This window comes from Neofelis nebulosa, chromosome 1 (genome assembly GCF_028018385.1).
Source record: "Neofelis nebulosa isolate mNeoNeb1 chromosome 1, mNeoNeb1.pri, whole genome shotgun sequence".
NCBI classification, from domain to species: Eukaryota; Metazoa; Chordata; class Mammalia; order Carnivora; family Felidae; genus Neofelis; species Neofelis nebulosa.
Window position 1 is genome coordinate 119,149,201 of NC_080782.1, and position 23,918 is coordinate 119,173,118.

The 23,918-nt window shown below is 40.2% G+C and overlaps 1 protein-coding gene across 1 annotated transcript in view; it reads left to right on the forward strand.

Annotated features, from left to right (window-relative positions):
• Nucleotides 1–3,183, forward strand: part of PRELID2 (PRELI domain containing 2) — a 189,657-nt gene extending 186,474 nt beyond the window's left edge. The window contains exon 8 of the transcript XR_009262729.1: nucleotides 3,036–3,183. The gene's annotated coding sequence lies outside the window, so the exon portion shown is untranslated. The remainder of the gene's footprint in view (nucleotides 1–3,035) is intronic.
• Nucleotides 3,184–23,918: the final 20,735 nt, after the last annotated feature.

The following is a 23,918-nucleotide window of genomic DNA, read 5'->3' on the forward strand; positions in this document are numbered from 1 at the left end:
TGCCACTCCATTCTCAAGCAAGCTAGCCTCCCTTTTCTTGGTGACAAAAAGGCTGCCATTAGCACCAGATTTATAACTATCCTTTTAGCAGTAGAAAGAAAACAAAGCACTTCTATTCTGATAGCTCAACAAACTTCCCTCCAAATGAGCTCTGATTGGACCTGATTAACATGATACAGGCCACACTTCCATCGCTGAATCAATCACTGTGGCCAAGCACACGGGCTTAGGCCTGAGACACAACTACCCCTAGAATCAGAACATGGCTAGCCACATCTGAACAACATGAACTGAGAAAGGAGGAATGTTAGTTCTCAAAGAAAACTTAAGGTAAGATTCACTATATACAAGTCTACTACAGATACTGTCAAACCAAACCCCTCTGAACCAAGAGAAATGGACTTTATAGAAAAACTCATGTAAGAGAGTAAGTGCATTCTTTATGGCATTCCTGGGTCAGAGGCATGTATAAATACCTTTGTAATTAAAAAAGAAGACAATAGTGACAAAATACTTTTCAAATGTTAAGAACATTCAGTTTGGGATGGTTCTTCGCAATCCTACATTGAGACAGGATAAAGGTTCATACAATTTTAGACCCAGAAGGACCTTAAAGACTACGTAGTCTCATTAACTGCATTGCAGATGAAACAAGAGAAAATTTCATCATTTGGTTCCTTTCTACATGTCCATTTCTATCTCTCACCATTTAATCCTTTTTTTTTTTTTCTTTTTTTTTTTTTTTTTTTTTTTTAACTAACACTCAACTGTCCAATGCAGTGGCCATGTCACTGCAGAGCACTTGAAATGTGGCTAGTTTGGATTGGGGTATGGTCTAAGAAGAAAATACACAGAGAATTTCAAAGACTTAGTATGAAAAGGTCATGTAAACTCTCTCAGTATTTTATAGATTACACACGGAAATGATAATATCTGGGATATATTGGGCTAAATAAGATACATGAATTAATTTCATCTATTTCTTTTTACTTGTTTAATGTTACTAGTAGATAATTTGAAATTATATATGTCGTGTTTGCCTATATGACCCATATTTGTGGCTCATGTTAGGTGAGCACTGTTCTCTCCACAAGTGCCTTTGAGTAGCTAGAATGTGCCATACTCTTTCTAATCTCATGGTTACTGCACATATTGTTACCGCTGCCTGGAACACTCCTCCTCAGGTTCTGGCCTAAGGCATCCTCTTAGGAAGACTTTCCCTGACAGTTCTGTACCCTAGTACCTGTTCTCACAGCTCATTGCCATCACTGTGTTGTTACCATTTGCTTAACTGTCTACCTGCCAAGTCCCTGGAGATCAGGCACCAGGTCTCCCTTGCTCATGGCTGTTTCCTGAACTCTGGGCCTGGCACACAGTAAGCGCTTGGTAAGTAGTTACTGAATTACTGCTGGAGAAGGGAGGTTAAGTTACTGTCTTAATTGTCCAAGAAACGTGTCCCCCCTCTCCTCCAGGAATAAGAAGTGTATCCCACACAAATCTTCTCGAACTCAAGATCGTTTTCTTCACTCCTAAATGGAAGAATTGGTTCATTTGTATTTTTTTTCCTCGAAGGTGACACAATACAGGGGTTTTGTCATTAGAGAATCGAGACGCTCCTTTGAAGCAATCACAGTAGCGGGCTGCACAGCTAATAGATACTTCAATCAAGTGGCTTGTGATCTAAGCATCAAGACAAGCAGCTATCATAACATTTAAAACACACCCTATATTTACTTTCCAGCTTTTTAATTATAAAATCAATGGAGTGTTAATGATTTAAGCATTAGCTTGCTCACTGGGAATTCCCAAACTCCTCTTTTTGAGGCGTAAATTTCTAAGTTGCTCAATTTACCCAATTTATCAGAACAGTTTCCATTAGAAAATATGAATATTTAATGAGAAGAAAACGGGCACAAGCCACTTCCCTTAAGCATCTAACGACTTACCGGAATAAATGAAATATATTAACGAAATACCTCATTTACTATTTCCATCATGGAACAATCATCGGCAGATGTCTCTAAACATTGTCCCTTGCTTTACACTAGAGCTGGATTTTTGTTGTGTCTATTTGGTTGCAGATTTTTGCTTGTTTACTGGGCAATCAAGGGACATCAGCAAAGTAAAAGGGTGTATCCTTAGATGTGAACCACTGCAAAAATATTTTAAAGTTTTCTCAAACCTCAGTCACTCTGTTTATTCACACCAGACCCAGTGTGAATGAAATAAATGAGATATGTGTGTGTGTGTATGTAAGAGTTTGGTTCATACATCACTGTGTGCCCTGAATTTTGTAGCTTGAAAAGTGACTTCACATGCTTTATCGCGTTGTCCCTCAGTGAAAGTTATCATTATTTCCAGTTTACAGAGGAATCAACCCAGGATTGGAGAAGTAACATGCTTGCCCCAGTACCAGGACCAAAACTTGGTGCAAGAGTTAAAATTTTCTCTCTTTGCTCTTCCCAAAACCTTCCTGATATATGAGCATCTTAAAAAGAATTTGCTTTCACAAAATTTCTAGTTGCCATCTTGATTTTATTATTTGCCTCTTTTTCATTCAACCCAGAGTGCTTGGCAAATAGTAAGTACTCATTAAATGTTAGGTATATTATTATTCTTTCTTTTAAAGTGAATTACTAAATAGAAATCAGAATTCTTTAAAAGCTGGATTCTGTTGCACTAAGATTTCACTGTATTACTGTCTTTTTAAGACATGTAACTAGACTTTATCCCATGGCTCCAAATTTGTATAGTCTGTCTCTCCATGGTTCTATGATGCTCTAAGGCAAAAGGCAAATTCTTCTAGTAATGTCAATAGCAAAGTTCCTTTACAATTGTCCTAATTTAAATCCTTAATTGTCTCACTAAAGCCACTATAATGGTGTCAATTAGTACTAATTCTTCTTTCTGGGCCAGTGGGATGGTAAATTTCATGCTCTTTGGTTTCAAGTAATGTTGGTTTGTCTATTTTCACCAGCTTTTTTCATCTTTCTAATTTTTTTCACTTTCAATTTTTAACTCTTCTCTTTCCACAGAAGAGCACTTAAAACCTACTTTCACAATCCTCTAAGAATTTCCTTGATCCCCAAATCCTGACAACATCATCAGAACTGAAGAGAGGCCCTGAAACAGCATTTTCCATCCACAGAAAAGACCACCTAAATTTTTTTTTTCATTTTGCCTAAAAATACTGTGCGTTTTTTTTTTTTTTTCATGTAGATAAATGGATCCTAATCACGGTACTCTAACAGCAGCATTTGATCTTCTGGTTCAGGTTAGATGTACATTCACCCTATAGCCAGTCTGGTTTGACCAAAAGGAACAAGATTCTCCAAGTGGAAGCCAAGCAGAGAAATCAGAGACCAAGAGGGAACACTAAGAGGAATGGGACCAGAAAGCTTTGGTTTTAGAAGCTTCTCATTTCTCAGGCACCTGGGTGGCTCAGTCACTTAAGCATCCAGCTCTTGATTTCAGCTCCGGTCATGATCTCATGGTTTTTATTTCGCGCCTCGAATCGGGTTCTGTGTTGACTGCATGCAGCCTGCTTGGGATTCTGTCTCCCTCTCTCTGCCCCTTTCCTGCTCTCGCTCTCTCTCTCTCTCAAAATACATAAACATTAAAAAAAAGTTAAAGAAGCTTCTCATTTTTTCAGTGAATGTTAGAGTATCTGATGTGTGGGGAAATAGCACCAGAACAGTCTTCCCTCTCTAGAGTTGTAGAGCATAGGGTTTTAGAAATGAAACTCTGTATTGCCTCCTTCGTCACTAGTGACAACTGGCTGTAATGGCCTGCTTTTGTTTGTTACACTCATTTGTTATAGCTACTATTAGTTTGTTACAGCCAGTATTAGTCACTTTATTACAGATAGTTTGGTGCCAAATAACTGTACCAGTTAGCTCATTGTTGCCAAATGATACTAATACTTCATTGGCTATTTACAATAAGTTTATTTCTGGCTCACTAAAATGCAAAACCAGTGTTTGTAATCTGCAGGCATTTCTCTTCTACGGAAATGGAGGTTCTGACATCTGGACTCGTTCCCTCCTGACCAATGCTGCCCACTGTTTGTGGCTAGACCCCAATCACATGGTCATACGTGCAGCAAGGCAGGATGGTATGTAGTCTGCTTATGTGTCCACACACACACACACACACACACACACACACACACACACACGTGCGTGCATAGAGACAAACAGGTTTGGGGAACAGTTAGAAAATTTCTGCTACGAACTTTTCAAACAAACCTTAATTTGAATCCTGGCTCAACTGACTATGTGTTCAGGAACATGTAACTTAAACTCTCTGGTAAGATAAGGATTATGATATTTTTAGGTGGTTGGTGTGAGGATAAATGATATAATAATAACACATTTCTAACGTCTCTGAGGTGTGACGTAACATCCCAGCCTTTCCACACTATTTCATAATATTTTCACAATCCACCTATAAAAGTACATCCTATTATCATGTCTACTTTATAGACTAAGGTTGTGCTAAAGGAAGAAATAGCCAAATGTTCATGCCCCTCCTGTATCCTGCCCTATATAATGTGATTTTATGGTAATTCTAAAGAAAAGATGGAATCCCTACCCGATGAATCTGGTTTGGCCTTATGACTTGCTTTAGCCAGTAGAATGTGGCAAGAATGAAACTGCCAGTTCTGAGCCTAGACTAGCCTAGACTACTAGCAGTTTTAATTTTGTTTTAATTTTTTTCTTGAGAGCCAGCATGAGAGAGAGAGAGAGAGACAGAGACAGAGACATTCTTAAGCAGGCTCCCCACTCAGCCCAGAGCCCAATGTGGGGCTCTACGTGGGGCTTGATCCCACAACCCTGGGACTGTGACCTGAGCTAACATGAAGGTCAGACATTCAACCGACTGAGCCACCCAGGCACTCCAGCTGTTTTAGAGCCTCACAGCCACCCTGTACGCAAGTCTAGGCTTGCATAGTGGAGCACATGTATAGAAGAGCCAGGTCAGCTGAGGCTATCCTAGCCTCATCCATGCTCCCAGCTCACTCGACAGCTCCTCACAGATACCTAGGCTAGCCAAAATGAAACCAGCCAACCTGACCCAGCCCACCATAACCACCTAGGCAACCAGGCTTATGAGCTTAATAAATTCTGTATTTGCCTACTTTTGTGTGGATTATTATACAGCATTATTTGTGGTAATGAGTAATTAAGGCAGAAGTTCTGAGAGGCTGCATTATCAGCTTAAGGTCACATAACTAGTAAGCAAGAGAGCCAGGAGTGGAACCATCATGTATGTCCTTATGTACTACAATGTGCTAAGATAATTATCTTGTCAAACTGGTTGAAGTGCTCAACAAATAAAAGCCGTTAATATTGTGCTCTATTATTAAACTCTACAATCCAGGGCAAACTAGTATTTGCCTCATCAATGTCAGTTGCTCACACCGTTTTCTCCAAAACTAGCAGTACGCCTGACATGCAGTATGTGTTCAGTAAGTATTTATTGGGTGAATCACTGGAGGTTGGCTACTCAGATCAATCAGCAATAAGCATGCCCTTGAGGGGCTGAGACTCTGAAAGGGAAGACCAAATGCAGATGTAAATAGTGGTAATATAAGATGCAAATGGTCAAATACCATAGGGAGGGAAGGAATTGGTAGAGTATTCTCGAAATTCAGAAATAGGAGAAATTACTTACTGCAAAGGAGGCAGTAAGTATTTCACTGAGAGGATGATGTCTGATTACTATCTTCACCACAAAGACTTTGAATATATGAAGATTATAAGCGTGGAGCATTCCAAGCATGGGGATATCAAGAACAACGCATGGAGACAAGAAACTGGGGGGTGGGAGGGAAGGAGGGTGGGTGATGGGCATTGAGGAGGGTACCTGTTGGGATGAGCACTGGGTGTTGTATGGAAACCAATTTGGCAATAAATTTCATATTAAGATTAAAAAAAAAAGAAACAATGATAGGAACACATGGAAACTGTGAATGTTTTTTTCCATTGGGTGAAAAATAAATTCAGACTACTTTATGAATCAGAGTTCATGGGATCAAATCCCTACCCGACAATAGATTCTGACACTTAGCTGCATCTGGTTCTAATTCCTATCACTTAATTCATCTCTTCCTTATTCATTCATTGATTCTTACTTTTATTTATTCTTCCTTTCAACATTCTTTATCTAAGAACACAGCTAAGTAGAATTTCCAAAGAAGGGAGAATTATTTTCATCTGCTATTTTAAAATGGAGTGTAAGATTCTGAAAGGCAAAGGTCACTTTTACTCTTCTCTGATTTCTCAGGCACCCATCACAAAACAGTGCTCAAATGTAAGCTAAAGACACAAACATACGAAAACACCAGCGGGCTTTAAATTAATTTAAAGTTGATTACGTGACAACCGACCCTCTGTCCCCATAAGATGCTCAGTTAATGTCCGTTATCAGTTACCTCTATACAGCTTAATTATACTTCTCATTAGATAAATCTATATATTAATGGGAATCTTTTAAGTCCACTCACTGTGCTGGGCATCAGGCTGAGGAAGTTGTCTGAGATAGGATCCTTGTCCTCACAAGCACAGAGAGGCAAATGCCAGTGACTGTTTCAGGCTCTGAGGGTCCTACAGTGAATGAGTCTGGACCTTTTCAGAGAGCTTCCGGCCCAGAAAGGGAATACCTACAATAAAGAAAAATGCAATTTCAAAAACCTTAATACAATTCCTAAAAGTAACACATGCCACAAGATAATAAAATAATGCCATATAACGGGAAGTGACCAAGTCTAACTTCTTCAAACAGGAGCTTAGGAAAGACTGTCTCAAGAATTTATATTTAAGCGTCATGGGACGATCTGAAGACAAAGTATTCCAGGCAATGTGAGCGGCAAATGCAGAGGCCTTAACTCTGGAATAAACTCAGTTATCCTATGTACTTAACTATTTCAAGTGAAGTAAGTACTTTTTATTTTTTAAATATAATTTATTGCCAAGTTGGCTAGCAAACAGTGTATACAGTGTGCTCTTGGTTAGAAAGAGATACTGGCATACTAATCAGTCAGTGATTCAAGTTCAGAGCTAGCCACACACTCCAGTGAGACAATCTCACTTCAAGCACCTTCAGAGTGAGCATGCACATGTAGAGTGTGAATCTGCCTGCTCTGTTAACCACAAATTATCCTTGGCTGTCAACCATGAATTGGAGCCCACCTGGCCTGGCTTCCCCTCTAGCTCTATGTCATGCTGTCAAGTTCTTGGCGCCCCTGGATGCCTGTGCTAAAATGGCAATCATAAGCATTGCAATCTTTCCACCCATCCTACCCACCACATGTCTCTCCCTGACCAGAGTCTCCTCAGCACCTCAGGGCCATCAGCCAGCATGCTTTTATCCACAGACGTAAGGTGATGTGTTTTCAGCCTTCTGCTACATCAAATTGTTGGTGGTTATCACCCCAGGAAACAATGTGTTGATCAAGACAAATGAAAAGAATTTCATTTAGGAGTTTTGTATTAAATGCCTACTGAGATCTTAATTGAAATTTTTATGTTATCTATGAAAAATTATCTATAGAGACCTATCTATCTCAGCCCGCAACAAGGACATAGGGACACGTGCTTTACTTGTCAGACTTTTTTTCCAACTCTCATCCCTCCTCCTTTGTCACCGATCCTGAGTTTATTTATTTCTTTAATTTTTTTTTTAACGTTTATTTATTTTTGAGACAGAGAGACAGAGCATGAACGGGAGAGGGTCAGAGAGAGGGAGACACAGAATCTGAAACAGGCTCCAGGCTCTGAGCTGTCAGCACAGAGCCCCACGCGGGGCTCGAACTCACGGACCATGAGATCATGACCTGAGCCGAAGTCGGCTGGTTAACTGACTGAGCCACCCAGGCGCCCCCCAATCCTGAGTTTAGAGTGCAAGTAAGGCAGTCATGTTCCGATTTGAGTTCCCTAAGTGTTTTTACCTAGCAATTGGTCTAGGTGCCTAGTTAAATCACAGTACCAAAGAGGCAATAATTTCCTAAAGGGGACAGAGCCAAATTAGAAGCAAGAGGATAACATTTTCCCCAGAAACCCCAGATTAGGTGTGCTTTCTACTCATGTCCCTAAGTGGCTGTACTTTTGCTATCAAAACACTTATGACGCTTAATTGTTGTAGTTTGTTTGAAGGTCCATCTTTTCTGTTAGAGTATTAAGTCAGTAAGGATAAAAATTGTACTGATCTTGCTTATCACACTACCCCCAGTGTCTAGCCAGTGCTCGGGAAATTTATATTCAAAATTTGTTGAATTAACAAATAAATGAAGCAACTCTTCAGAAACACTTTCTCAATTGAACACAAATTCAGGCAAGGACTCTAGTGCTGATAAATTCCTCCCGCCCGTCACAATTTCTGAACGTCACACATCACACCCTATGCCAAGAACAGTAGCTGCGTCTTGGTGCATTTTTCTTTAAGACAGCTCGTGAGGAAAAGTTTTTGCAGGTACATGTACAGTGTAAGGTGTTATGTGCTATAAGGCGGCATCTATGGAAAACTATATGCCTGAGTAGAATCATGTCTTCTACTGCTCCCTTCATAGTTGTATTTCCTAGCAGCTGTATTCAGGACTAGCTTTTCAGGGGGGGAGGGTGGGAGGCAAGGATCTTTCTTCGTGCCACAATGCCCTCAAAGAGTACAAGAGATCCTCTGTAAGTAGAGGACTCACAAAATGTCTAGGAATCCACAAAGTTGTATAGACTAGGAACTACCCAATCCTAGGGGTACTATGCACCTTGTAGTTGTCCTAAGTTTCTCTATTTATTAGGACAATTTTAAGACAAATGTGAGCAGTAAGTGCTCTAAAAAAACTCACCAAAAACATCAATTTTCTAATAGATGGAAATAAAGGTCTTGAGCCACCCTGTGAATTTGTGTACCAGATATCCTTCCAACAAATTCCTCTGGGCTTCAGTTGGACAGGGTAAGTTTCTTTTCATTCCAACTAAGGAATTCTACCTGATTTATAAAACATCATCATTAGCTATTTAATTCAGCTTCAAAAAAAAAAAAAAGAAAGAAAAACTTCACTTTTTCCAATCAGCGTCCAAGAACATCAAACCTTGTTCATTTTAATAATAGAGTAGTACTGTTGAAATTAAAAATAGTTATATGTCATATTTGTACATTTTACATATATGATCTCAGGTAAGATTTACAATAACTCTGAAAGATAAGTGCTAAGATTATTGCCATCGTACAGATGAGGAAACTAAGACTGTCTGAGTAAGATAACTTTCCCCAGAGCCACAGGCAGTAGGAGGTAGATCATGTGATACCCAGCTTTGTTTCCCTCCCCCAACAAAGCCCTTCCTCTTGGACCTGAAAGCCACCTATTTCTGCCTACTCAGCCTGAATGAGATCAGGGATCACATGCGCAGACACCTGTACCCTCAGTGTTGATATACCATGATTGTCCCTAATCAGCAGCAGGTTACCAGGCACCCAGCTGCAAGATGAATAGCACATTGAGAAGATGAAATGATTAGAAGGAAAATTAAGTGACCCATTTTACTTTCAGAAGTATGCCTCAGACCTTGCTCTCTTCCATTACCTTTCTCTCAGGAACAAGAGTCTTATGTTTTCAACACTGTAACAGATTATACTTCCACCAAAAAAAAATTCTCAGTATTTCAATGACATCAAAGTTTGCTATGTGAAGGCCGATTTTTCACTAGATCCGATGCGAATGCTTATAACGAAGGATCCATTTAAATTTTTGCAAATGATGCCTTCAATCTACCCTATACCAATGACTTTTTTCCCCAGGGTATTTCTTAAAAGGTGTTGGCTAAAATGAAGTCAACTGAGCTATCATCAAACCCCCATATGAATCATACAGAATTCTTAGGGTTAGACTGATAAATCAGCTTGTTAATATCCAGTTAAAAGATCTTTCACTTGGGTCTTGTCCTTTTTTTTGTGCTCTTGCCTAGATTTTAAAAATGTCTTTCTCCCTGTGCTTACATTTCAAGTCCCAGAAGTTCAGTCTATTCAGCAATGTACTTGTCCATGCCTTACACCTGAAACTACGTAAACACACATGCACACGTCATGTGCACACATATATCCCCTTGTCTGAAAAACCATTTATTTCAGAGTTCATAGTTTCAGTGCTTTAATCACTTAGGATCTCTTGAAACTAGTATCTTTAAATTTTTTTTTAAATGTTTCTGTAATTTTGAGAGAGAGACAAAGTGAGAGCAGGGGCGGGGCAGAGAGAGAGGGAGACACAGAATCTGAAGCAGGCTCCAGGCTCTGAGCTTCAGCACAGAGCCTAACATGGGGCTCAAACATGCAAATTGTGAGATCACGACCTGAGCCAAAGTTGCACACTTAACTGACTCAGCACCCAGGTGCCCCATCTTTTTTTTTTTTTAATTTTCTTTAAAAGAGAGAGAGGGAGAAAGAGAGAGGAACAGAGAGGGAAAGAGAGAATTCTAAACAGCCTCCACACTGTCAGCACGGAGCCCAATGAGGGGTTTGATCCCACAAACCTTGAAATCATGACTTGAGGCAAAACCCAGAGTTGGATGCTTAACCAACCACCCGGACACCCCTTAAAACTAGTATCTTGCAGAAGAAATTATTGGGATATAAAGAGACCATTTACTTCAGATATATATGAATAGTAACCAGTAAGTATGCCTAATATTCATCCTAAATCACTTAGAAAAGTGCATGTAAATGCTAATGGAAACACTAATTTAAAGAGACAAACAGATGAGAATATCAAGCAATCAGGAAAATTAGAAATGCATAAGTTTTCAACTCTCACCCCTTGCTTTGGTCCATACAGTGTTTAAAAATAATCAACTCTAAAGAAACAAACCAGGAGAAATTACTCTTAATTTTGAGGTTTTGTTTCCTGTTAAAAATGTAAAGATCTAATACTACTGGACAGCTATTCCTGTATGGTAAAAGCTGGAAAAGAGACAATGCTGCCTTTACAAGACCGCACACTGGGAGCATCTAAGTGGCTCAATGGGTTAAACATCTGACTCTTGATTTTGGCTCAGGTCATGATCACAAGGTTCATGGATTCAAGCCCCACAACGGGCTCTGCACTGACACTGTGGAGCCTGCTTGGGATTCTTGGGATTCTCTCTTTCTCTCTGCCCCTGCCATGCTCCCTCGCCTGCATTCTCTCTCTCTCTCTCTCTCTCTCTCTCTCAAAATAAGTAAACTTTAAAAAAAAAAAAAGAAAAGACTTCTTCCAGCACACTTTCCATGGTCCCCACCCCTCCTAGTCCTATATACAATCTATTCAACTTCATCAATTCCCCTTCCTGTGTGGTCCCTTGAGGCATGAGGTTTTTTAGTCCCTAATCTATCCCTTCTACCAAAACTTGTCTTCAAATCTTGTCCTGTACCCTCCATATCTTGAAAGCTTGGTATCAGATTTAATACTCCCCATCCCTCACCGTCTGTGTTCCCATTGGTGCCAAATCCTTTGAGGGCCACTTCTAACAAAGATCTTTTCTGCCCTTTCTTTAATTCCAAAGCCTCCACTCAGTGTTTTCACTATGGCTTACCCCAACTACTCTCACAGAGCACCAAAGAAACATGCCACTTCCGGGTTCCCTTGTGTCCTCCAACCTACTGCTTCAGTGCCCTGATTTTGGGAGTCTGTTGCCTAAAACTTTGTTTCCATCTTTGCTTATAAAAAGAACAAACACCATAGCCTGGCATCTTCCATCACCTTCCTCACCACCCCCCAATACACCTGCCACTCTCGCCTCCCAATTCAACACACACTCACTCTCTGCTTCAGTGACATAGAATTAATTATTTGCCATCCCGTGCTCCTGCCACTCTGCCTAGCAAGTCATCCCTTCCTTTCCCTTCTCTCATTCCTATCTCCTATCTCTAGGAGAGATATCTCCTCTCTTCACCTTCCTTACCTACTAGACAACATCCTAACTGTCCCTCAGGAATATCATATTCATCATGAAGTCTTCCCTTACACCCCTCATTGGAGGTACTCTCTCCCTCCTTGCATCCTTTCGGCTCTTGGCTTTTGTATATGTAACTAGCTCTCATAAATTCCCTTGTACTCTGGGTCACATGTTCTCATTGGAGCATAAATTCCTTGAGGCCAGGTACCAGGCTGTAACATTTCTTTAACCCTTCAAAATGTAGTGAGCTGCTTGTTCACAGTAATAATAAACTCCTAAGCACGGACTCAGTTGTGTGTGCAGTGTTTAACATTTTACAAGCATGCCCTCTTTATTCCTCATCTCTCATTTTACACAAAAGGAAAATGAGCCTTGGAGATGCCCAGGGAGTAGCAGAAGGTACTAACAGTAGCAGATGCCAGAACCAAGGTTGAAAATTAAGGTGCGTCCAAGAACAAAGAACATGCGCTGCTCAACTTGACTCCAAGTCAATTTTAAGTTATTTAAAAGTAATCATAACACTCAACAAAAATTTTAAATACCTATGCATGTTAAACAAATGGAAAAATAGACATGAAGCCGTATATAGTCTTTTAAAAACTGCTTCAGAATATTTTCCACATATTGGAAAATTTCTGGCTGAAAACAACGTAAGATACTGTAAGTTCCAACTCTAGTATCAATGTCAACACTTATGACCTAATTAGTTAAGAGCGGCTTAAATGAAAATCCATCCTGTAGATGCAATGTCCTGACAAGATCGCACACATAAATTGATGATAACTGACAGGTCATATCCAAAGGGAAATAAGGGAGTTAGTTCATCAAGTAATCCAGAGGCATTAGGGAAATGATTTTATGAGCAGGTGAAAACTTACAAAGGGAGAATAGAACATTGTTAGAATATATTCTTACTAAAGATATTGTCAGTAAAAAGACATGTATTATATACTACAAGAAGAAAATGAGATCTTACTCAAAAAAATTCAATTAATTTATTTGGGAAAGTAATGAATCCTAGACTGCTATAGCTGGAAAAATCATCATTGTATAGATAAGGGATTAAGAAAATGGGAAATGACTTCCTCAGAGCCATAAACCTAGTCAGATTTTAAGGTAGGCCTGAAACACAGGTTGTAGGATTCCTAATGCATATGTCACCATGAGCTCTTCCCAGTGTTCTAATACCTAAATGTTCTGAGGACAGCCCTTCTCCACTATTAGAAAAACATGCAGGGGTGCCTGGGTGGCTCAGTCGGTTAAGCCTCTGACTCTTGGTTTTGGCTCAGGTCATGATCTCATGGTGTGTGGGATAGAGCCCTACATTGGGACTGCGCTTACAGTGCAGAGCCTGCTTGGGAGTCTCTCTTTTTCTGTCCCTCCCCTGCCTGTGCATGCATGGGCGATCTCTCTCTCTCTCTCTCTCTCTCTCTCTCTCTCTCTCTCACACTCTCTTTCTCTCTCAAAATAGATACACTTAAAAAAAAAGAAAAACATGTTATTTGAGTTGTGGGATTTTTAATTTTTTTTGACGTTTATTCATTTTTTTTTTCAACGTTTTTTATTTATTTTTGGGACAGAGAGAGACAGAGCATGAACGGGGGAGGGGCAGAGAGAGAGGGAGACACAGAATCGGAAACAGGCTCCAGGCTCCGAGCCATCAGCCCAGAGCCTGACACAGGGCTCGAACTCACGGACCGCGAGATCGTGACCTGGCTGAAGTTGGACGCTTAACCGACTGCGCCACCCAGGCGCCCCCGTTTATTCATTTTTTTATAGAGAGAGACAGAGCGTGAGTGGTGGAGGGGCAGAGAGAGAAGGAGACACAGAATCCGAAGCTGGCTCCAGGCTCTCAGCTGTCAGCACAGAGCCCGATGCGGGGCTTGACCCATGAACCGTGAGATTATGACTTGACACAAAGTTGGACGCTGAACTGTCAGAGCCACCGAGGCGCCCTGAGTTGTGGGATTTCTTTTTAATGGTGTAAGTCACTATGAAATCATTCATAGAACTTTTCTCACCACCTTGGTTTTCTTTCCTCTCATTCTGTCCTTAATTCATTTCCATAAATTTCTTGCCTCCACCACCCCACCCAAATTGCTGTTCTCCAGGCCACCAAGAGTTGCTAAATCCAATGACAGCTTGTCCGTCAACTAACGTGGTCTCTCTGCATGATGGACACAGTCTACCAGTGGTACCATTACCAGACACTCTGCCCCACACTCTTACTGGCAGCCTGGACATTGGAAATAGGTTGGTGAGCACAAGGATACTAGAGGGACACAAGAAGGTATGAATGGAGCATCCACAGAGTCAGGTATTATATCTATTTTTAGGTGGGATTGTTCAGAAAATAGGGCACTGAATTCCACATTTGGTCCCTCCAAGCATTCTCCTGACACAACATTGCTCCAAGAGGCAAATCTTTGACTTGCTCTCATTTTGCTTTAAATAACCTAAGTGCAGAACCTCTTTTGGTCCCCTCACAGAAACTATTTCATCATGAATAGACCCAACTTCACTTCCAGAATTTGAGGACACTTCAGATTAGCCCCCTGAATTTTCACATATATCTCAGAAGATAGCCTATAAGAAAAAAGGAATCTGGGATCAGATAAACCTGGATTTGAGTCACAGAACCTTTTATTTCAGAACACTTTTTTTTTATTTAATTTTTTAAAATTGACATCCAAATTAGTTAGCATATAGTGCAACAATGATTTCAGCAGTAGATTCCTTAGTGCCCCTTACCCATTTAGCCCATCCCCCTTCCCACAACGCCTCCAGCAACCCTCAGTTTGTTCTCCATATTTATGAGTCTCTTCTGTTTTGTCTCCCTCCCTGTTTTTATATTATTTTTGTTTCCCTTCCCTTATGTTCATCTGTTTTGTCTCTTAAAGTCCTCATATGAGTGAAGTCATATGATTTTTGTCATTCTCTAATTTCACTTAGCAGAATACCCTCCAATTCCATCCATGTAGCTGCAAATGGCAAGATTTCATTCTTTTTGATTGCCGAGTGATACTCCATTTTATATATATCACACATCTTCTTTATTCATTCATCCATCAGTGGACATTTGGGCTCTTTTCATACTTTGGCTATTGTTGATAGTGCTGCTATAAATATTGGGGTGCATGTGTCCCTTCGAAACAGCATACCTGTATCCCTTGGATAAATGCCTAGCAGTGCAATTGCTGCATTGCAGGATACTTTTATTTTTAATTTTTTGAGGAACCTCCATACTGTTTTCCAGTGTGGCTGCACCAGCTTGCATTCCCACCAGCAATGCAAAAGATATCCTCTTTCTCCGCATCCTTGCCAACATCTGTTGTTGCCTGAGTTGTTAATGTTAGCCATTCTGACAGGGGTGAGGTGGTATCTCAGTTTGGTTTTGATTTGTCTTTCCCTGATGATGAGTGATGGTGAGCATTTTTTGTGTGTCGGTTGGCCATCTGGATGTCTTCTTTGGAGAAGCGTCTATTCATGTCTTCTGCCCATTTCTTCACTGGATTATTGGGTTTTTGGGTGTTGAGTTTGATAAGTTGTTTATAGATTTTGGATGCTAACCCTTTACTGATATGTCATTTGCAAATATCTTCTCCCATTCTGTCAGTTGCCTTTTATTTTTGCTGATTGTTTCCTTCGCTGTGCAGAAGCTTTTTATTTTGATGAGGTCCCAGTAGTTCATTTTTGCTTTTGTTTCCCTTGCCTCCGAGACATATTGAGTAAGAAATTGCTGCGGGCAAGATCAAAGATTTTTGCCTGCTTTCTCCTTGAGGAGTTTGATGGCTTCCTGTCTTACATTGAGGTCTTTCATCCATTTTGAGTTTATTTTTGTGTATGGTATAAGAAAGTGGTCCAGGTTCATTCTTGTGCATGTTGCTGTCCAGTTTTCCCAGCACCACTTGATGCAGAGACTGTCTTTATTCCATTGGATATTCTTTCCTGCTTTGTCAAGGATTAGTTGGTCATACATTTGTGGGTCTATTTCTGGGTTCTCTATTCTGTTCCATTCATCCGAGTGTCTGTTCTTGTGCCAGTACCATACTGTCTTGATGATTACAGCTTTGTAATATAGCTTGAAGTCTGGGATTGTGATGTCTCCTGCTTTGGTTTTTCTTTTTCAAGATTGCTTTGGTTATTCGGGGTCTTTTCTGGTTCCATACAAACTTTAGGATTATTTGTTCTAGCTCTGTGAAGAATGCTGGTGTTACTTTGATAGGGATTGCATTGAATACGTAGATTGCTTTGGGTAGTATCGACATTTTAACAATATTTGTTCTTCCTATCCAGGAGCATGGCATCTTTTCCCATTTTTTTGTGTCTTCTTCAATTTCTTTCATCAGCTTTCTATAGTTTTCAGTGTATGTATTTTTCACTTCTTTGGTTAGATTTATTCCTAAGTATTTTATGGTTGGTGCAACTGTAAATGGGATCAAGTCCTTGATTTCTCTTTCTGTCGCTTCATTGTTGGTGTATAGGAATGCAACTGATTTCTGTGCATTGATTATATATTCTGCAACTTTGCTGAATTCATGAATCAGTACTAGCAGTTTTTTGGTGGCATCTTTTGGGTTTTCCATATAGAGTATCAGATCATCTGCAAAGAGTGAAAGTTTGAGCTCATCCTGGCCAATTTGGATGCCTTTTATTTCTTTGTGTTGTCTGATTGCAGAGGCTAAGACTTCCAATACTATGTTGAATAACAGTAGTGAGAGTGGACATCCCTGTCTTGTTCCTGACCTTAGGGGAAAGCTGTCAGTTTTCCCCATTAAGGATGATATTAGCAGTGGTCTTTCATATATAGCTTTTATGATCTCGAGGTATGATCCTTGTATCCCTACTCTCTTGAGGGTTTTTATCAAGAAAGGATGCTGTATTTTGTCAAATGCTTTCTCTGCATCTATTGAGAAGATTGTATGGTTCTTGTCCTTTCTTTTACTGATGTGATGAATCACGTTAATTGTTTTGCAGATATTGAACCAGTCCTGCATCTCAGGTATAAATCCCACTTGATCGTGGTGATAATTTTTTTAATGTATTGTTGGAGCCGGTTGGCTAATACCTCGTTTAGGATTTTTGCATCCATGTTCATCAGGGAAATTGGTCTATAGTTCTCCTTTTTAGTGGGGTCTCTGTTTTTGGAATCAAGGTAATGCTAGCTTCATAGAATGAGTTTGGGAGTTTTCCTTACATTTCTATTTTTTGGAACAGTTTCAAGAGAATAGGTGTTAACTCTTCCTTAAATGGTTGGTAGAGTTCCCCTGGGAAGCCATCTGGCCCTGGACTCTTGTTTTGGGGCAGATTTTTGATTACTAACTCGATTTCCTTCTGATTATGGGTCTGTTCAAATTTTCTATTTCTTCCTGTTTCAGTTTTGGTAGTGTATAGGTTTCTAGGAATTTGTGCATTTCTTCCAAATTACCCATTTTATTGGCATATAATTGCTCATAATATTCTCTTATTATTGTTTTTATTCTGTTGTGTTGGTTGTGATCTCTCCTCTTTCTTTTTTTTTTTTTTTTTTTTTTTCCAACGTTTTTTATTTATTTTTGGGACAGAGAGAGACATAGCATGAACGGGGGAGGGGCAGAGAGAGAGGGAGACACAGAATCGGAAACAGGCTCCAGGCTCTGAGCCATCAGCCCAGAGCCCGACGCGGGGCTCGAACTCACGGACCGCGAGATCGTGACCTGGCTGAAGTCGGACGCTTAACCGACTGCGCCACCCAGGCGCCCCTGTGATCTCTCCTCTTTCATTCTTGATTTTATTTATTTGGGTCCTTTCCTTTTTCTTCTTTTTAAAAGAAATTTTTTTTTAACGTTTATTTATTTTTGAGACAGAGAGAGACAGAGCATGAACAGGGGAGGGTCAGAGAGAGAGGGAGGCACAGAATCAGAAGCAGGCTCCAGGCTCTGAGCTATCAGCACAGAGCCCGACACGGGGCTTGAACTCACAGACCGCGAGATCATGACCTGAGCTGAAGTCGGACACTTAGACTGAGCCACCCAGGCGCCCCTCCTTTTTCTTCTTGATCAAACTGGCTAGTGGTTTATCAATTTTGTTAATTCTTTCAAAGAACCAGCTTCTGGTTTCATTGATCTGTTCTATGGTCTTTTTGGTTTCGATAGCATTAATTTCTGCTTTAATCTTTATTATTTCCTGTCTTCTGCTGCTTTTGGGCTTTATTTGCTGTTCTTTTTCTAGGTCCTTAAGGCATAAGGTTAGGTTGTGTATCTGAGGTCTTTCTTCCTTCTTTAGGAAGGCCTGGATTGCTATATACTTTCCTCTTATGACCGCCTTTGCTGCATCCCAGAGGTTTTCAGTTGTGGTGTTATCATTTTCATTGACTCCCATATACTTTTTAATTTCCTCTTTAACTGCTTGGTAGCCCATTCATTCTTTAGTAGGATGTTCTTCAGTCTCCAAGTATTTGTTACCTTTCCAAATTTTTTCTTGTGGTTGATTTCGAGTTTCATAGCGTTGTGGTCTGAAAATATGCACGGTATGATCTTGATCTTTTTGTACTTACTTAGGGCTGATTTGTGTCCCAGTATATGGTCTATTCTGGAGAATGTTCCATGTGCACTGGAGAAGAATATTCTCCAGTATATTCTGCTGCTTTAGGATGAAATGTTCTGAATATATCTGTTAAGTCCACCTGGTCAAGTGTGTCATTCAAAGACATTGTTTCCTTGTTGATTTCTTGATTAGATGATCTGTCCATTGCTGTGAGTAGGGTGTGGAAGTCTCCTACTATTATGGTGTTACTATCAATGAGTTTCTTTATGTTTGTGATTGATTTATATATTTGGGTTTTTCCACATTTGGTGCATAAATGTATACAATTGTTAGGTCTTCTTGGTCTATAGACTCCTTGATTGTGATATAATGCCCTTCTGCATCTCTTGATACAATCTTTATTTTAAAGTCTAGATTGTCTGATATAAGTATGGCTATTCCGGCTTTCTTTTGTTGACCATTCGCATGATAGATTGTTCTCCATCCCCTTATTTTCAATCTTTAGGTGTCTTTAGGTCTAAAGTGGGTCTCTTGTAAACAGCATATCAATGGGTCTTGTTTTCTTATCCATTCTGTTACCCTATGTCTTTTGGATGGAGCATTGAGTCCATTGATGTTTAGAGTGAGTACTAAAAGATATGAATTTATTGCCATTATGATGCTTGTAGAGTTGGAGTTTCTGATGGTGTTCTCTGGTCCTTTCTAATCTTTTGTTGCTTTTGGTATTTATTTATTTATTTATCTCCCCTCAGAGAGTCCCCCTTAAAATTTCTTGCAGGGCTGGTTTAGTGGTCCAAACTCCTTTAATTTTTGTTTGGGAAACTTTTTATCTCTCCTTCTATTTTGAATTACAGCCTTGCTAGATCAAGAACTCTTGGCTGCATATTTTTCTGATTCAGCACACTGAATATATCCTGCCACTCCTTTCTGGCCTGCCAAGTTTCTGTGGCTAGGTCTGCTGCAAACCTGATCTGTCTTCCCTCATAGGTTAGGGACTTTTTTTCCCTTGCTGCTTTCATGATTCTCTCCTTGCCTGAGTATTTTGGGAATTTGACTGTGATATGCCTTTTTGATGGTCGGGTTTTGTTGAATCTGATGGGAGTCCTGGATTTTGCTTCCAGGATTTTGATGTCTGTGTCTTTCCCCAGGTTAGGAAAGTTTTCTGCTATGATTTGCTCACATAACCTTTCTACCCCTATTTGTCTCTCTCCCTCCTCTGGGACCCCTATGATTCTGATTTTGTTCCTTTTTAATGAGTCACTGATTTCTCTAATTCTTAAATCGTACTCTTTTGCCTTAATCTCTTTTTCTCTGCTTCGTTATTCTCTATAAGTTTGTCCTCTATATCGCTGATTCTCTGTTCTGCCTCGTCCATCCTTGCTGCTGCTGCATCCATCCATGATTGCAGCTCAGTTACAGCAGTTTTCATTTCATTCTGGCTATTTTTTATTTCTTTCATCTCTGCAGGAAGGAATTCTAATCTATTTTCGACTCCAGCTAGTATTCTTATTATCGTGATTCTAAATTCTGGTTCAGACATCTTGCTTGTATCTCTGTTGGTTAATCCCTGGCTGTCGTTTCTTCGTGCTCTTTCTTTTGGGGTGAATTCCTTCGTTTTGTCATTTTGCAGGGAGAAAAGGAATTAATGAGGTAGAAAAATTGAAATTAAAAAAATCAAAATTAAAAAATATTAAAATTATAAATTAAAAACACACACACACAAATCGAATAGGTGCTGCTAGATCCTAGGTGTGTTTGGTTCTGGGTGTTGAAAGTGGTTTAACAGATTAGAGAGAAAAAAAAAAAGGAAATCATTTGAGAATTTGAAAAAATGAATACACTGAAGTAGACTAAAATGAGATGATGGGGGTAAAATAGAATTTGAAAAAATATACACAAAAGTAAAGGATATAGTAGAAAAAAATTAAAGAAAAATATTTTCAATAAAAATTAAAAATAAATATTAGGTTTTTCATTTTCTGTATTTAAGAAAAAAGAAAAGAAACAATAAAGAGAAAAAAGATAAAAAAAGAAAAAAGAAAATAAAAGAAAAAAAGAAATCGTTTGAAAATTTGAAAAAGTGAATACACTGTAGTAGACTAAAATAATATGATGGGAGCAAGACAGAATTTGAAAAATTTAAATAAAAGCAAAAAATATAGTGATAAAAAATTAAATAAAAATATTTTTAAAAGAAATTGAAAGTAAAAATTAAGTTTTTCTCTTTCTGCATTCAAGAAAGAAATGAGAAAGAGAAAAAAGAAAAAGAAAAAAGAAAATTGTTCGAAAATTTGAAAAGGTGAGTACACTGAAGTAGACTAAAATAAAATGATGGAAGTAGAATTTGAAAAAATGTACACAAAAGTAAAAAATATAGTAATAAAAATTATAGAGATATTTTTAATAAAAATTGAAAATAAAAATGTTTTTTTCCTCCGTATTAAAGAAAAAGAAAAGAATTGTAAAAGAGAAAAAGGAAAAGGAAAAAAAAAATTGAATAGATGAACCTGCTAACAGATTGAAGTAGGACTGAAACTGCTTTGTTTTCCCCTAGAGGTCAGTCTATGTAGCTCTTTATAGTCCATAGATTAAGCCAGTGGGGAGGCTTGTGTTCTTGAAAAGCGAAGTTGGCCCAGCTGGGTGGGATTGGAGTAACAGCTCCGCTCTCCACTAGATGGTGCTGCTAGCCTACTGGGGTGGATTGTTGTGGTGCTCATTGGTGTGCATGCGCATGCACGGGAGCGTTGAAAAATGGCGCCAACCAGCCACCCACTCTATTCTCCCAGATCAGCAGTCGCGCACCGGTCCTCCGTCTTCAGCTCTAGTCCACCCCCCCGCTTTTCCACTCTCCGTAACCAGGCCCCAGGCAGTAACTCTCTCCAAGTTTTGCTTCAGATGCGGCTGTTTTTCCCGGCCCCTTACTTCCAAAGGACTGAGGCTTTGACCCGCTCTGCCCCTCTGTGGGAGGGCCTCACCGAGCTATGGCTGAATGAGCAATGGCCTAATGTCAGCTGCACCCAGGAACGCTCGCTGGATCCTGCTGTTGCCGGTGCTCCAAGACTACAACCAGGTGCCAGCCCGCCCCCCAAATCGCAAGACATGTAGCAGCAGCGTTTCAGGGATTATGGAAAATTGCAACACACATCTGGCACCAGGCTTCACCCTCAGCAACTTGCCCCAGCACCAGCGAATGTGGCCGCCTTCCGGGGTGTGCTGGGACCAGGTGGCTTCAATAGTCTCTACCAAATGTCATTCCAGCAGTGAAACCACTTTTCCCCGTGTGGCCCGAGAACCTTCCTGACCCCACTCCGTTCTTGGGGATTCACCTTTCCCGCCAGAGCACCGCCAGCTATCGAGCTGTGGAGTTGCAGCCTTTGCGCTCCCCTTGTTTACAGTCTTAATAGAATTTAAACCCTCTCCTTTCTCCCTTTTTAGTTTAGTCCCTGTGGCTGTTTCCAATTTTCCACTTTCTCTCCAGCTGCTTTTGGGGAGGGGTGCTTCTCCCATATGCTCCCCCGCCCCAGTCTCCATCCTCTCTCCACCTGCAAAGGCAACTTCCTGCCCGCTGCCGGCTTCTCTCCCCCCACCTTCAGCTCTCTGCGCTGTGTACCTGCTGCATTTGGTGGTTCAGGTTGTGCAGATTGTTGTGTTAATCCTCCAATCAGTTTTCTAGGTGTGTGGGATGGTTTAGTGTTGGTCTGGCTGTATTTAATGGACGCAAGACACACAAAAAGCTTCCATGCTGTCCCGCCATCTTTTTCAGAACATTTAAGTGCTCAGAGCCCTGTTTCCCTCAGCTGCAAAACAGAGATAATGATGTATGTATGTCTTTTACATGGCTGTTCTGATGATTATGGCCAATGATTTATGTAAAGCACTTAGAGTAAGTATTAATATTGTTAGTTTAGTTGTGCTCATTGGACTTTTCTCTGCTAGGATGGTGGTTTCATTATCTTTTTTCAGGCAGTGTGTGTTCTTTAAATCACTAAACTCTTTACTGCCTCTGGGTTTTGCACCAACTCTTCACTCTTCCTCATTGAATAACAATTATCTGGGTCCATCAGCTTCACTCACAAGACTGAGAGTCAAGTATTCAAACACTATGTGCCCCATAGAGAATACTGCTGTATTCACTGTATCACTGCTTTAGCTCAGGTTTTCTGGCCTAATGGTTAAGGAATACCCTTTATTCATTTTTTTTTTAATTGAAATTATTATGTGCTATTCTTGGGGATAGAACACAAGACAGGCAAAATCCCTGCCTTTATTAAAGCTTACATTCAGATAAAGGAGAAAGAATTAGAAGCACACATCAGGGCAATATATGAATTTGTATTGTGCTGGGCTCTATTTTGAACTTAGGAACTTGGAGATGCCTATCAGCATCTAAAGAGACAGCTGGATGTGTGAATGGAAAGCTCAGAGGTGAGGTCTAGGCCAGAGATATAAAACTGGAAGTGGAAGTCATGAGTATATAAATGATCATTAAGTCCCTGACACTAGCAGGGAACATGTGGAACGAATATAAACAGAGAGGGAGGGTGGGAGAGGGAGAGAGATGGTCTGGGAACTCCAACACTAAGAAATCTGGAAGAGAAAGATAAACCAGCCAAAGGAACTGAGAAGGAGTGGCCAGTGACTAAGGGAGAAGATTATGTCCCTGAGATTCAAGACCACTCTGGGATGGACTGTCCTGAGCAATGACTGGGTGTGGTGGGGTACCATGTGAGTCTATTCCTGCCTCAGTGGACTAATGCTGTTTGGGGACTCTGTTGGCCCAGCTGGCAGGTCTTCAGATGGTGCTGTGGTCTGAGGCTCCTCCTACTCTGTGCTCCATCCTTCTCCCCCCTTCTTCAGTTCTGCCACAAGGGGATACTCCCTTCCTACTCCTGCACACAGTCCCCTGACCCATCTCATAGATGTTTCCCCACTAAATCCCTGGCGTGTCTGTTCCCAGCATGGTGTATTTTTTTCTATCGAGGGTAATTCTCAGGCTGTATTTTGCAGTGTACTTCAGAGTTCCTCTGGGGCATTAAGCTCTACTCATCCACTGCACCTCTAGATTAACAACCTCCTTTTTATTGTCTGCGTTCCCTTCTCTGTTTCACTTCCTCTTTATGTACCCATTTCCCTTGCATGTTCCAATCAACTACTTGCATTTGAAACTCTGTCTCAGGGGAAATCCATACTAAGATATTACAGGGAGAACAGTAATCACAATTTTTAAAGCATTTTCCAGCATTAAAGGTGTTATTTTTGTTATTTTGGGGAGTTCTTCTCAGGTAGATAGAAAGACCTGCATACTAGCAAGTGACAGTTTCAAATGGCCACAAAGCCACTTGTGCTCACTCAGTGTCTTGGATTTCCCTGTTTCCAATCCCAAGAGCCATCGGCACAACAGATGGCTAAAAGATTCTGGGATTTATTTATATGCAGAGATTGTGCAGTTAATGGGAAGAAGCTTAACAA